The following is a 15868-nucleotide window of genomic DNA, read 5'->3' as shown; positions in this document are numbered from 1 at the left end:
CCTTTGCTCATCCTCTTCATCTTTCCTTTCATGAAGCAGCTACTGGACCTTTGAAAGCAGCTCTGCTCTCCTCTGTTCTGTCTCTCATGGGGAACCATGTTAAAGCCGGGGTCCTGAACATGACTTTCTTTTTCTTTTTTTTCCTTTCTCCCCCCCCCTCTCTCTCTGTCTCTCTCTCTCTCTCTCTCTCTCTCTCTGTCTCTCTCTCTCTCTCTCTCTCTCTCTCTGTCTCTCTGTTGTAACAGTTAACCTGCTCTTTGCTACTCTCTGACCCTCATCGCTCAAACAGATGTTTGCCTGAACCTCATATTAACAGCAACAGCAGGGATGTGACTTACACTGTGTGTGTCTGTGTCCATATGCATCTGTGTGTGTGTGTGTGTGTATGTGTGTGAGAGAGAGAGAAAGAGAGAGAGAGAGAGGATTGTGGAAAGAAAGAGTGAATGACAGATAGAAAGAGAGAGGCAGACAGACAGACAGAGAGAGAAAGAGAGAACGAAAGGAGAGAAGGACGAGAGAGGTGCGAGCGCTGGAGGAGGTCATGTGGAACTGGTCAGTCCTGATACTGCAGGATATGACTGTTACCAGGGGCCTCCGGGGTGACTCAGCTGGGAACCTGTCACACACACACACACACAGAGGTCATGGTGGAGTCGACTGTCCTGAAGTCCAGATAAAACTGTGGTGTGTATTTGCTGTTTCCCACCGCTCATACATAATCTATGCTTCTGCATAACTGATACGTTCCCAGTGTGTGTTTTTGCGCACGTGTGTGTGTGTGTGCGTGTGTGTGTGCGTGCGTGTGCGTGTGTGTGCGTGGGTGCTTAATAGACCTCAAGATTGCAAGAGTTCACTATCCTTGGGTCCGACCATTGACATGATGACAGACATCTATCAGTTAGTCAGGACCAGACCTTGGAGAGAAAATACAAGTTGTGTGTGTGAGTGTGTGTGTGGTGTGTGTGTGTGTGTGTGTGCGCTTCTGCTTGTGTATGCTTGTGATTACTCCTCTTCCTTTTATCTCTGTTCCTTAAAGATGATTATGTCTATCTGTCCTTCACCCTCGCATCATTGCTAATCTTCCCACTCCTCTCTTCATTCACTAAACCCACATCTTAGTTCTCTTAATGTCTCATGTCTCTCTCTCCCTTTTCCTCAAATCCATCCATACCCCTCTCTCTCTCTCTCTCTCTCTCTCTCTCTCTCTCTCTCTCTCTCTCTCTCTCTCTCTCTCTCTCTCTCTCTCCCTTTCTCCGTCTCTCCCTCTCTCTCTTCCTTGTCTGGTAGTTTCAAGGTCAGTCTGCCACTAGAGCAACATGTAACATGCAGAGCACATATGAATAAATAATTAGTACATTAACACACAAGGTTCATACAGCAGTACTATCTCTCAAACAGGAATACATTACTACACATACTCCTTTCCTCCTCTCCTCCTTTGCCCTCCTCTTCTCGCACGTTCTCACACAACCCCTCCTCAGACAACCACACGCGCCTGACCACGCACCAGGAGACGCACACACACTAACACACGCTCACTCAGTTTTTATATTCAACGTTACCTGTCCATTACCTGCGACGACAATGACTCTGGCAGTTGAAGAAATGTAGCTCACCTGTCCAAACGCACACACAACCACACACGCAACCACCTGCAGACACACGACCACACACACAGGTGTGTAGAGTCTGGACCAGACCATACCAAGGCTGGAAGGTGTAATGTCTGCCAGAAGACAGGCAGAAGTCTAAACACAGAAGATTGATGCTCAGGATCTCCCAGAGGGTCCAGCCAGCCTGGACATAACATGACCCTGACGCACACCACTCCAGAAGCTGAGTGGATATTTGGCCCGGTGGGTTTCCCTCAAACGGCTCTTGTCAACGTCACGGAAAGGTATGGAGTGAGTGTTTCTCTGTGCGTGTGCGCGCGCGCGTGGGTCAGGAAGCCCATGGCCTGAACTTCTTCTTCACTCCCGTTCCAACACATTGCCAAAAAACTCTTTCCCTTTCAGCCAGCAGCATTCCTGTTACTTTCCCCCCAAACATTCCTGTCCTGCTGCCCTCCATTCTAGTCCAACACATTCTCTCCAACGCACCTGAACCCCCCCCCGCCCCATCCACCCACCCCCCCGGCCCATTCTCTCCCATAGGTAGAGGCTCTGCAACCCCAACCGGCTGCTCTCAGGTAGGTCTGCCCCCCCCCCAACACACACACACACCTCCAGCCTCGCCATTGTCACTTTTCGTCTCCCTTCCCCTCCCTCCTTTCTCCGGCCCACGCTGTTTTCCTGTCCTCCTTTCTCCGGGGGGGTTCCGCACCGTTTCCCTCGCTCCAAACAAACACGCCAGCGCCTCACTTCTTCTTCTCCTCCTCTTTCTCTCTCCCCCCCCCCCCCCCCCGACGGAGGTGAAAGGAAACTGTTTCTTTGGAGGGCATGACCTCGCGGAGTGTGTGTGTGTGTGCGCGCTGTCAACCATTGAGCGGCTCACAATGTCTCGAATCAAAGCCATCACACCTGCCTACGGTGTGGGTGTGTGTGTGTGGGCGGGGGGCCGTTGGTCTTTCTTTCCTTTTGGAGGGCGACGTGCGCGCACGCATCGTTTTTCACCTTACCAGACGGCGTTTGACAGACACATTTTCTCACACACAGCCTGAGACATTCACATCCACACGCACGCAGTGCTGTATCGACAACACTGGAAGAGAGACTGAGAGTGGCGTCTGGAAGTGATTATTCATTCCCTCTCTCACTCCGTCTCTCTTTCTGTCTCTCTCTGTCTCTCTTTGTCACTATCTCAGTCTGTCTGTCTTCTCTCTCTCTGTCTCTCTGAGTCGGTGTCTCTCTGTCTCTCTCTCAGAGATGTTAAGAATAGGGCCGGCAGGCTCCGGGATGGCAAAGCTGCCTGGTGCCCTGAGGCCTGAGACAGATTAGAGGCAGCCTTGGCAGCTTCCGGACCTTTCTGGAGACCAGCTATGTAGAAGAACACTCCCTCAACCCCTCTCCTCTCTGCCTGGCCCCCTCTCTGCTCACCGCTCGCTCCCCTCCCTGCCCTCTTCTCCTCTCCCCATCTCCTCTCTGCCCCGGGGCTAGCACAGCAGTCCTTAATGAGAAGGAGAGGGGGAGGAAGAGATAGCAGAGGAGAGGGGAGGAAGGGAGGAGGAAGGGTGTTAACAGGGAGAGATAGAGAGGAGGACAGAGGGAGACGGAGGGAGAGAGACAGACAGGGGGATGGAGAGAGAGGGATAGAGATGGGGGTGGGTAGAGAGAATATTGGATAGCTCAGTGTTGTTCATCTGGCTCAATGTCTAAAACACATGCTTAGTTGATCTGCTAGCTATGCCAGTTCCATGCACACACACACCACAATACACACACACATACACCACAACACACGCACACCCATTTCAAAACCACATCCCTGATGGCCTCAAGTACTATTTTGGAACATACGCACGCACATACACACTTGTACACCGTTGTGTAGCTACTAACCACGGAAGCCTATAAGATAGAATACAGTGTACCAGCGTGCCATCTCTTTGTGTGTGTGTGTTTGTGGGCGTGTGAGCGTGTGTGTGTGTGTGGGACCTCTGAATCCACAGGGTCCCACGTGCCCTCATCGATCACAGCTGACAGGAATGAAGAAATGGTTGCCCCAGCCCCAGCCCTCCAGCCCCAGCCCCAGCCCCAGCCCCAGCCCCAGCCCCAGCCCCAGCCCCAGCCCCAGCCCCAGCCCAAGCCCTCCAGCCCTCCACCCCTCCACCCCTCCACCCCTCCACCCCTCCCACAGCCAGGCCTTTCCCCTCTCAATCGAGGCTCCAGCTCACCTGGGCAGGTGGAGGCTTGTCAGACGGACATGCAGGCTGTTTACATGAGCTCACCCTACCCTGCCCCGAGGGTGGGGCGGAGGGGCCCTCACCCCCCTCACCCCCTCACAGTCCTGACAGGGGGAGTGTATGTGTGTGTGTGTGTGTGTGTGTGTATGTGTGTGTGGGGTTAGGGTGGAGTAGCCTTGCGCCAACTTTACTTGGTTCAATCCCTCGACACTTCAAATCAAATCAAATGTATTGTATAGCCCTTTTTACACGCAAGCATGTCACAGAGGGCTTCACATACGCCCATTGAACTGGCCTTCAACCAACCTAAACCCACTTGCTGACTATGTTCTGACCAGTTTTGAATCGCTGACTCACTGATTGTGTCTTTGACCCAGCCTCGGGGTCAGGGGTCAGGGACAGACGACCAGCCAACAGACAGATCCGTACAAGCCTGTTGACCCTGAGGGCTGTTGGTTATTTACACGACGTACACGCACACACTTACCCCTCCGACACACGCGTGTCTCATACACACACTTGAGGCGCTGCTACAGTAACGCTTTCAATGGTTTCAATAAGGAAGTACTGTTCCTCTGTAACATTTCTAGAATTGTTGCAATCAAACAGTACACACACAATCAAATATCCAGAGATCCAAACAAATGGACACCTGTTTGTGTCTGTGTCCGTTTGGTTGTGTGTTGCGTGTTCTCTTTTTTTCAGTTTTTTTCCCTCCCTCTCAGTCATGCATTCAGGTATCTGTCTGTGACTGACTGGTCAGTCAGGCATCAGCCTTACTGCAACAGCTTCCTACCAACTGTCTTTGTGTCTTTGTGTGTCATATTTCAAATCTTTTTTAGGGGGGGGTTTGTGAGTCAATGGATTTTGTGTCTGTGCCGTTCGTTCAAATCGATGCTTTATGTGTTTGACAGTTGTTGCTGTCAACTATTCTGTGAAAGTAGTAGTTGTGTTTTGAGCTCGTGGTTAAAGAAGCACTGTTAGTTATTCATGGGGTAAATCAGGCTGTCCTTCAGAGTCATATTTGTGGCTACATGTGGTGTATAGTGCTTTTGGTTTGGTTTTCGGTCCTTTGCACAAACACAAGGAGACAAGGAAGCTGCCCATGGGCATCTATCAAGTAGCATGACTTTTGTTCTGAACATTAGGCAAGGAACGAGTGCCAGCCAATGCACTTTCATTAGAGATTAAACATTCTATGGTTAGGTAGGGTTGGTCAGCATTTTGTTGTCGTTGCTTTTCGTTCATGGATCTCCCATGGTGTTCATGGTGTTGTAGAAATCCTATCATTTTTACATTGAAATGGTGTTTCACTCCTTTTTGTGCGACGCGCACACTCCTGAACACCATGAAAGTTTGTCAGGCTCTCTCTCTCCCTAGACCGGGGCGATCAAACTACAGGGTCATGAGACACACACGGACGAACGTCCACACACACGTACGCACGCACACACACACACACGCACAGGTGCAAACACCTCTCCCCAACCCAACACTGTAATCTGAATGACATCCCCGGGGGTGGGGGAATTCTGTCACTCTTTCATCACACTCCTCGTTGGTTTCCTCCCTCCTTCCATCTCCTCCCTTCCTCTTTATCATCCTCTTCATCCCTCTCTCTTCATCTCTGTGTGGTTCGACACCCAGCCGCCCAGGCAGGGCAGAGAAGAAAGAGAGAGAATGTGTCTGCACATAAAAGAGTGCGTTACAGTGAGGAAACAAGCGGCGGGAGAGATGGAGAGAAAGAAAGAGAGAGCGAGTCTGCAGGTTGATGTCAGGACCTGTCAGTCTGCAGTCATGGACAAACTATGCTCTTTGCATTGCTGACTCACACACACACACACACACACAAGAGCACACGCACACACACGCTCACACCTTCACACGCCTACAGTTTGACGCTGTGTCATCCACGTCAACATGCTGGTAGTCATGTGTATGCACTTGTCTCTTGGCATTGAATTCATGTCAGTGTGCAAGCTTCAACCTATGACCCTCAGCGGTTTGAGTGGCGCGGATGAAAAACACTTAGAGAGATCACCATGACAACGCCAACATGAGTGGCATGCAGGTGGAGTTGTCAAGCAGCAGAGTGACAGAGCTTGACACTCTCATACACACACATAAACACACAAAGGGAGCAGAGCAGAATGGGGGATTAACCTGACAGGACCCTTCAGACCACTGGTGCTACTGGTGAACTCTACGCTTCCCTGGCACTGCTCTGGTCATTGGAAGTGCTTGTGTGTGTGTGCGTGTGTGTGTGCGTGTGTGTGTGTGTGCGTGTGTGTGTGTGTCCATGTACTGTGAGGGCCTTCAATTGCAATACCTTAAAAAGTACAAAAGATTGGATTTTTCTGTAAAAAAAGCCATGTTCTGTCACAATGGCGTTGTGGAAACTCCTGAAGCCCGCTGTTTCTCCTATTTGAATGTATTTCTAACTGTTGCCTAATGCAGCTTTATACACACACTATAACCTCGCTTAGCTACATCCATCAAACTGTGCCAAAACCAACCTCCAACACCAGAGCCTGTCAACGTCTGACACATACACGTCTCCCTCCCTCTTCTCCCTCCCTCTTCTCCCTCCCTCTTCTCCCTCCCCTCCCTCCCTCCCTCCCCTCCCTCCCTCCCTCCCTCCCTCCCTCCCTCTCTTCCCTCTCCTCCCTCCATCACTCAATTTTTGAAGTTAGGAAAGAACGACGTTCACCGAAAAGAATGGATTATTTGTTGGTGGAAATCCTGCATGGCTGAACTAATCCTGACTGTTTAAGTTGGGTTAAGCTCCCTAAAACACCAGGGAGAATGACAGGAATGGCTTTGCAAAGGGGGGCAATTTGTGTGTGTGTTTGTGTGTGTGTCTTCATAGACGGCTGCTAGTGATTTCATACCTCGTGGCCGTGAACTAGCCAATAGGAGGAGAGGTCATTACTTCCTGTCTGACCACCTTTCCACTGCGGGGGAAGAGGGGGGATGACACAGTATGGTCTGATCCAATCAGAGAAGGAGTTCAGGGGGTGGGGAGGGGTCTAAAGATTTTGGGGGCTGAAGGAAGTTTCAAACCTGGACTCACTGTATGTTGTGGTCTAGCCGGATTGGGCCAAGCTTAGCAGGAGTTTGCTCAGTGAAACTGTTTTGTTATGGTCTGTCTATGTATAACAGATGCTCTGATCCAGTGAGCTTACCAGGATTGGCCCAATCAGCCTGCAAGCTACTGGAGAGCGTTTCCACGGTGATTAGGGTTAAGTGCCCTGGTCTGTGCCACCCTTGGACCACGGTTGAGTCACACAGAAAACCTTGGGTTTGTCTCATTCAAGATGTGTCCAAAGAGCAGTGGTTAGACCCACAGACCTCCCACCCAGCCCCCACACACACCCCCCCCCCACACACACACACACACACACACACACAAAAACACACCCTTCTGTAACCTCTACCTCCTGTACGTACCTGTGTTCATCCTGCTTCCCCTCCTCCTCCAGTCAGTTCTCCAGCACGGGGAACATGGAGAACGGGCAATACACTGCTGTTTACGCTCTCTCTCCTCCTCTCCGACACCAGGACACGGAATGACTAGTCAGTCTACACACACACACATGCACACACACAGAACTACTCACACACACACACACATACACACTCTTGCACACACACACACACAAACAACCCCCAAAACAATTGCGTCCACACACACACACAGGAAGCCATGCGCAACATAAACACCCAGCATGCCATGCAACACATCCAGAGTATAAAGTGCAGTCGGGTCGTGATGGAAACTCCTGCAGGTGCAGCTCAGCCCCACAAAGCACATCTGTCCACATGAGGAAGACACAGTGGGAAATCACTGTACACACTCATCAAGCCGATCACACACACACACACACCCATTGAATGTCCACACCGACACAGAAATGCACACACACAGGCACACACTTACACACAGTGAGAGACACGCAGAGGCCTCTTTAATCAAGCCTAGTGCATCTGTCAACAGCGCTGTGAACCCAAGTTTCCCCACAACGAGACTTTTGTGTCCATGTGTGTGCGTGTCCGCGCGCGCGCGTGTGTGTGTGTCTGTTTAGGTGAAGACAAGACCAAACAGCACCTCTATCCGTCACATGGACGGGGTAAATAAAGTGGAACCTTTTAACACAGCTCTTCAGCCAAGGGGAAGCCTTCATGGATGCAAGTCAACAGATCACCACCTGGGAGGAAGAGGGGGAGGAGGAGGAGGAGGAGGAGGAGGAGGAGGAGGAGGAGGAGGAGGAGGAGGAGGAGGAGGAGGAGGAGGAGGAGGAGGAGGAGGAGGAGGAGGAGGAGGAGGAGGAGGAGGAGGAGGAGGAGGAGGAGGAGGAGGAGGGCTGAGTGAGGGAATAATCAACACTAAACAGAGATACAACATACACACAAGGATACACGCATAAGGACTGCACATGGCATGTGCATAGTCCGCACAGACACACACACACACTCCTTTGACAGAAGCCCTCGTGTATGAGGGGCAGCAGACCGGCTTGGATGTTGGAACCTGGTGTTGTGGAAAAGACACACGCTGCAGCTGAAAGACACAGTTCATTAAAGTGTCATGTTTTTTAGACTTCCAATTCAATTTGTGGACCAGAGCCCAGGAAGAGACGGATGGCTGAGCGGAGGAGAAAAGGGAGAGAGGAGAGGTCGTAAACAGTGGGATCAAGTCACAGTCACACGCGTTACAATCCAGTCTCACATGCTTCCTTTTCGAGTGTCGAGTCAAGCATGATAGGCCGTCATCGAGAAATGGAGACGAGATCACAGCACTGTACCTCATGTCTATCTCATGTCTGCGTGTACGTCCCTTTGTTCGTTTGCCGAGTCTGACAAATCAGAATTTGAGTTTTAATCCTGTTACAGAAGTCCACACAGAGAGGTCTGTGTGAAGGGGGGGGGTGGTCAAGAGATGGTGAGGGGGGATGGAGAGAGGGTGAAAGGGAAGGGTAAAAAGAGAAAGGGACAGGTTGAAGGAAGAGAGCCAGGTTGTGATCAGAAAAGGGGTTAGAGTCTTGGTTCCACTCCAGGAACACATTCTGAAAGTGTCGGAAACCTCAACTCACAGCTCAAACCTTTGAGATCAGGATAGGGCTGTGTTCCTGCGGGTTTGTGTGAGTGTGTATGTGTGTGTGTGTGTATGTCTGATGAAGGGATGTGGGCTGGAGGATTACCTGCATCAGTGACAGATCACTATCACTTGGCCTCTTAGCTACAGCACTCACTCTCTCTCCCTCCATCTCTCCCTCTCTACCTGCACCACCATGCTCTTTCTCTCTCTACCTCCATCCATCTCCATCCCTTTGTCCATCACTCTCTAGCTCCATCTCTCTTTCTCTCTCTGCCCCCTCTACCTGACAGTGAACCTAACATGTATATAGTGGATGTGTGTGCTGTGAGTTTTAGGGATATAGTTGCAACAAATCCAGGGGAAGATAAGGAAAAATGAGAGAGAGAGAGAGAGAGAGAGAGAGAGAGAGAGAGAGAGAGAGAGAGAGAGAGGGAGGATGGGGAATGGATGACCTTTGAGGAACGAGGGAACCGTGAAGGGAAAGGATGAGGGAGGTAGGCGGTGGACTGAGGAGGAGAGGAAAAAGAAATGAGTGAAAATGAAGACGGAGGACATTCCTGGAGCCAGTTCCCCTTCACTTCATCTGTCCACACACGGAGCATGGCTTCCTCCTCAGCGGCTGTGCTCTCCCCCCTGCTCCAGGGGACACCCTCCCCGGCCCTCCTCCTCCTGCCTGCCTCTGGTCACCCTCCCTGGGGCAGCGAGGCGACAGGTCTGGGCAGGCCTCGGCTCTCCATCCGAACCACCTCCAAATACTGCTCATTCTCTGGCAAATACCTCAGGGGAGCTTGATCCAACTGGTCTGTTACAATGGAACCCTTAAAGACATGTTTATGGTTCACACACACAACACACACACACACATACCAAGTTCTAATTACCAAACACAAACTTTTCTGCTCTCTCTATCTCTGCCACACATTGGCAGACACACTCACATACACACACACACACACACAGCAGCTGTGTTATCTAACAACACACGGCTCTAGAACTCAAACCCAGAGAAAACAAGTCAGAAGGTCCTGCAGAAAGCAGCTGTTGTGTTGTGAACCTGCCAACCCCACCAGGGGCAGAGAGAGGAGAGGAGAGGAGAGGAGAGGAGAGGAGAGGAGAGGAGAGGAGAGGAGAGGAGAGGAGAGGAGAGGAGAGGAGAGGAGAGGAGAGGAGAGGAGAGGAGAGGAGAGGAGAGAGAGCACAGAACAGAACGACCAGAACCAATAGAACACACGTAGAACAGAAGGGAGCAGCTGGATGGATGGATGGATGGAAAGAGGGAAGGGATGGAGGGAGAGAGGGAACAGAAGGTGAAGCTCACAACGAGTTCAGCGTTGAGGGGAATGTGACTCCAGGGTATCGTGGAGGACTGGAGCAGTGAGGTGGAATTTGGGCTATGTTGTTTTCCTGAGAGATGACACCAGCAGACATCTGGAACTGTATCAGTCCTGAGCTGCTTGCTCAAGGTCCCGGAAACGTTGGGTGCTTTTCATATGGTATGCGTGTGCGTGCGTGTGTGTGTGTGTGTGTGTGTGTGTGTAAGGGGGATGGATGGTTTCTATTTTCTCAGCATCTTGTGATTGCTGACTTGACATTGGCAGAGGCAGAGGTCCATGGCTCAGCAGGCCTGAGCAAAGAGGAGAGGAGGTGCTTGTGTGTTTCTGCGGGTCATCGGGGGAGAGAGAGAAAGGTCCTCTCCATCTGGAATACACATGATCATAAAACCTGAACACATTGACTTCAGGTATTTCGACACCTGATAGGTGTGCATGTGTGCGCGTTCGTGCGAGCGTGCTTGTGTGTATGTGTGTGTGTGTGTGTGTGTGTGCTTGAGTGCGTGTGTACATGTGCCTGCCAACCCTGACGGGCACCTTTACTACCGCTGCAGTGACTGATGGTACAGGTCCTCCAAGGCCAGCTGCCAGGGGCGCAGGGTGACCTCCAGGGCACTGTGGGCCATCTATCAGCTCCCCAGGAGGACTGGTGTGAACTCAGGTAGAGTTTCATTCTGCTGACATCTTATTCTCTCAACCAAACTCTCCTCCCACACACACCTTCTCCTCCGCTTTATTGCAGTGTCGATACTTTTACTTATTATTTGGAATGTTCCTTTACAATGACTGGACTATACTGGTTGGACCAGTCTATGTACTTGATGCTGCTAGCTGTCTCGTAGTAGCATGTGGAAGCAAAGAGGTCTAAGGTTGAACTCTGTTTCTGCTTTGTGGTGTAAACAATGGGGAAATATGAGCTATGCAGACTAATGGGGGAAACCCAATCAACACACACACACATGTACGCACACACTTCGGACACACCATGGACTGAGGTTGTCACAGCAGCAGAAATGTGATCTTTAGCACGTCTGAATCTGACGTTCTGACCCCCTGTAAACCCTCCAAACACACACACACTCTCACACACACACACACCAGACTACTACCCTCTTCGCATGCCATTCTCATTCAATCAAGCTCAATCAGGAAAACCAATTAGCTCAGAGGAGCTTGTAGACCTGCCCTAAAGTACCCTATCCATCACCCTGCCACTCTGTCACTTAGGCCACACACAGACACACACACACTCACACACACACGCACATGCACACAGTCTCAAGTACACAGACCTCAAGTGCACCATGGTTCCAGAATGTTCGTTGTTGAAGGGAGGACAGGGAAAGAAAGGAGGTCAGATAGTTCTGCAGTCTCTCATTCATTACACCTTCCCCTCCCTCCCTCCCTCCCTCCCTCCCTCCCTCCCTCCCTCCCTCCCTCCCTCCCTCCCTCCCTCCCTCCCTCCCCCCTCCCTCCCTCCCTCCCTCCCTCCCCCCTCCCTCCCTCCCTCCCTCCCTCCCCCCTCCCTCCCTCCCTCCCTCCCCCCTCCCTCCCTCCCTCCCTCCCTCCCCCCTCCCTCCCTCCCTCCCTCCCCCCTCCCTCCCTCCCTCCCTCCAGTTTCCTCACTTCTCCCCATGCTCCATTCCTCTCTCGTCTCCCAGGTTTGCTTACAGGGCAACCTCTCCCTCTCTCTGCAGCTCCACCAAGCCTCCAGGGCCCAAGCACCAGATAACGCGGACAGGCTACTGATGAGGAGAGAGCAGGGGGGATGGAGGGAGGGAGAGGTAGTGATAAATATAGAGGGAGGGAAGGGTGGTACAGCATGTTGATAATAAGAACTGTAACAGGCCTCATTGGCAGTTGGGTATGTTTGATTTGACTCACTTCTCAACCTGGGCGGGTGGGGTCAAGAGGTTTGCTGTGGGTGTTGTGTCTCGCGGTCTGCCTGATGAACGAACCGGAACCAGGACCAGGCTCACATGATCGGAGGGACTGAACTCCAGAAAAGATGAAGAGGAAGGAGGGAAAAGGGATGAGAGTGGATTTCCCCCCAGAATAAAGTGGAGCCAGAACAATGGCGAAGGAAGGAAGATGGAGGAGGTGGTGGAGGAGCGGAGGCGCGGTGGAGGAGAGGAGGACTCAGTGTTTCGGTGGCTCAGCAGTTTCGAATGTTGAAGAGATCAGAGCGCACGCAGCTCCTACACCTCATGAATACACATCAGATCTGGTATACATTCTGCAGCCACCGCATCCATAAACACACACACACACACACACTTGCACACAAACACACCCATTGCTACACCATCCAGAACACCCCAGCATTAGCGGAGAACTCTTGTGAAATAAATGTGCTGATGAGCTGTGATGCAGGCAGCACACAAACACGCATGCACAACTTCACACACACACGCACGCACACACACACACACACAATTTGTTCATTAAGTGCAGCTCAGCTCCTGTGTATTTGTCTTTGGGCTGAACAGGGCAGCAGGGCAATCCTGCTTTTATGAAAGACACACAAGTACATCCTCACACACCCTCGCCGTCCACACCCTACCCACACACACTCCCAGACAAACACACACACACACTATGTCCCTACTGACCCCAACATGGAAGGAGCACAAGAACTCCAGAGAGGCCTAAGAGAATTGTAGACACAGTGTCAGGTTCATGTCTTCCCAGCCCGCACAATGGATGTGTTTGCAGACAGAGTGACAGGGAGGAGCTGCCTTAGACTGAGGCATCGATGGAACCAGTTTGTGTTCTAATCACTTCATACACCATATTATATTCATGACCGTTGTAAAAGTGTGATTTCAAAGGGTTCTTTTTAATCATGGAGAGAAGGTTTAGGGGACGTGATGACAAGGAGTAGTGTACATCAATCACACACTCACACAAATGCACCCCTGGACGCACGCACGTACACACACACACACACATACACACACACACACACAACCAATTCATTTTCTCTGGGAGTAGGGTTGGGAGAGGATCATGGATCACTTCTGTGATTGGCTGAATTAATGAAAGAGATTTCTCTGTTTCTCATCAAGGAATTATACAACACATGTAGAAAACACGTCCTCCCATATAACACGTTCACACACACACACGCACGCACACACACCCTTCACACAATCTGTGTACATAAAGACAATAAATAAAGGATAGGAAATCACCGTTTCAGGCTAAAACCTGATCTGTACATGTTCACTGAGGTCAACTCACCTATCACAACCTAAATCAGTGCATCCCTCAACACTGTAAAAACAGTTGTTGGTCGCTATGGAAACCAGAAATGTGTCTGGTGAATTATTCCTTTGATGATGAAGAAGAAAAGGAATTTCTGAAAAAAACTTACTGACACAAATATACCTCTACCAAAGAGTAACACACACACACACACTCACGCCTGGAGTTACACATTAACACTACAGCAGAGCCAAACAATGGACCTTTCAGGTAAAGCGATCCGCTCCTATTTTTTCCTCTCCTCTCTTGAGTACATAAAATGCACTTAGAATATTTGGCCTCTTGTTTTCCATCCATTATCAGCCTTTAGTCATTGGTGAAGATAAGTTATGGTACAGAAGTGTCCATTTGCCCCTTGTCACCCCTCTACTGAGACCGACAGTTGACCTGTCTGTCTGGGTGAGACTTCCATAGTCCACAGGCCCTCATGTACAGCTAAAGTTGTTAAAGGCTGCCTCACATTGAGGAATGTTGCCTAAACAAACAGCAGTTTGCCATTGATCTCTGTAACACCCCCCCCTCCCCCCCAATCAACGTCTGTTTAATTCTCTACCTGAGAGGAGCGTCATGGCAACCAGGAACAACACAGTAGCAAGTGGAGGTAAACAACATTGTCAACCTGGTTGCCTGCAGGGGGGGGGGGGGGCAAGGCACTAGCTTCTCTGGTACGAGAAGTGGGGACGGCATGGAGACACACACACACAGGCGATGAGGTCTTGAGGATGGAGGGATGGCTTGACAAAGATGGAACCGAGCCAATGCTGAGAAGAGGCAAGGGGGAGAGGGGAGGAAGACAAGGCAGGCTAGCTGGGTTTCGGTAGGACGTGGGAGGGGGCAGAAACCACTGAGAGGGGACTACAGCGATAAAGATCATTCCCATGCTCCGCTAGATAGTAATAAAACAAGCACACATATAAACTCCTTCGTCCTTCTCGGAGGCTGTGAGTGAGACATCCTTGCCTCTATCTTGCCTCGACAATGTCACCTCACCACTGTGACAATGGGGCCACCTATTCTGACACACAGAAGAAAGTCAGTCCTTGCACAGTCCCATACAGGGTTCTAGAATCAACCTTCAGATAGAGACAGCGGGAAAGAGACAGGAAGAGAGGGAGAGAGAGAGAGAGAGAGAGAGAGAGAGAGAGAGAGAGAGAGAGAGAGAGAGAGAGAGAGAGAGAGAGAGAGAGAGAGAGAGAGAGAAGAGAGAAAGAGAAAAGAAAGAAAGAAAGAAAGAAAGAAAGAGAGAGGGAGGGAGGGAGAGAGAGAGTGGGAGAGAGCGGGAGAGAGAGCAGCACCAGAGGAAAGGTCAGAGCCCCCAGAGAGCTGACATAAGAGGCCAGTCAGTCTTCACATGAAGGCCTCCTGTTCAAACAGCCTTTAAAAGTGAAAGAATGAATCAAAAGGGAGCTGCTAAAATGGCCTAGGCTGCCGGGCCTGTGTTCATAGGCTGGCGAGCACCACTGTGTACACAGAATGCTCTTTCGTAGAAACGAAGAGACAAAGAAAACAGAGGAGGGATAGAATGAGAGACAGGAAGAGATGGAGCGGGGGGACAACAGGCAGGATGCTGAGGTTTAAACCACCAGGTCTTATGGACACAGGGAAGCCCCCGCCCACGCACAAACAACACCATATCCCATTCACTCTCCCTGAAATAGACAGTAGTGATGGTGCTGACACACACAAACAGTCAAACGCGTCTACGTCATGTCCTCTTGCTTTCAGCCTCTGCCTTTGAATTCAGGCACACAACCGGGGAGGGCTAGGCCAGGGGAGGGGTTAGATGTTAGGGGGGGAGGGAGGGACCTCTTCATGTGGGGGAACTGGGGGTACAGTATAGCAATAGGATATAGATGGTAAGCACCGGAAACAAGGCCCAAACCAGGCCTGGTTCTGGTTCCACCAGACCTGGTGGGTCTGTGGGAGGCCAGAGAAAGGGGAAGAACCGGACCTAGCCCACCTCAATGGCTCTTTGTGCTCCTCTGTTAGAAAACATCCTTTGGTTCTTTTCCCGCTCCCCAACGCTCCCCAGCCCACACACAGCATTACCAAGACAGAGGAGCGCCATGAACTTCCCCCTACACACGGGCTTCACACAAACACTCAGACAGTCATACAGACAGTCATCATCCATTGTCCATGCTTAGCCATTACCTCACAAACACCCACAACACTGTGAGCTCAGCAGAGTCAGAGGCCAGGAGGAACATTAGAACATCATCACCACCCTGGGGGGACCAAAGAAGAATGGCAGAGTGTGTTTGACAATTCCTTTGGCCCCTTTTGGTCAACAAGCAAGCAGTGCATTACAGACAGTTGTGTAGGTTTCTT

This window comes from Hypomesus nipponensis, chromosome 18 (genome assembly GCF_054491055.1).
Source record: "Hypomesus nipponensis isolate SF chromosome 18, ASM5449105v1, whole genome shotgun sequence".
Lineage (NCBI taxonomy): Eukaryota > Metazoa > Chordata > Actinopteri > Osmeriformes > Osmeridae > Hypomesus > Hypomesus nipponensis.
The sequence above is the reverse complement of the archived record's forward strand: the minus strand, read 5'-3'. Positions refer to the sequence as shown.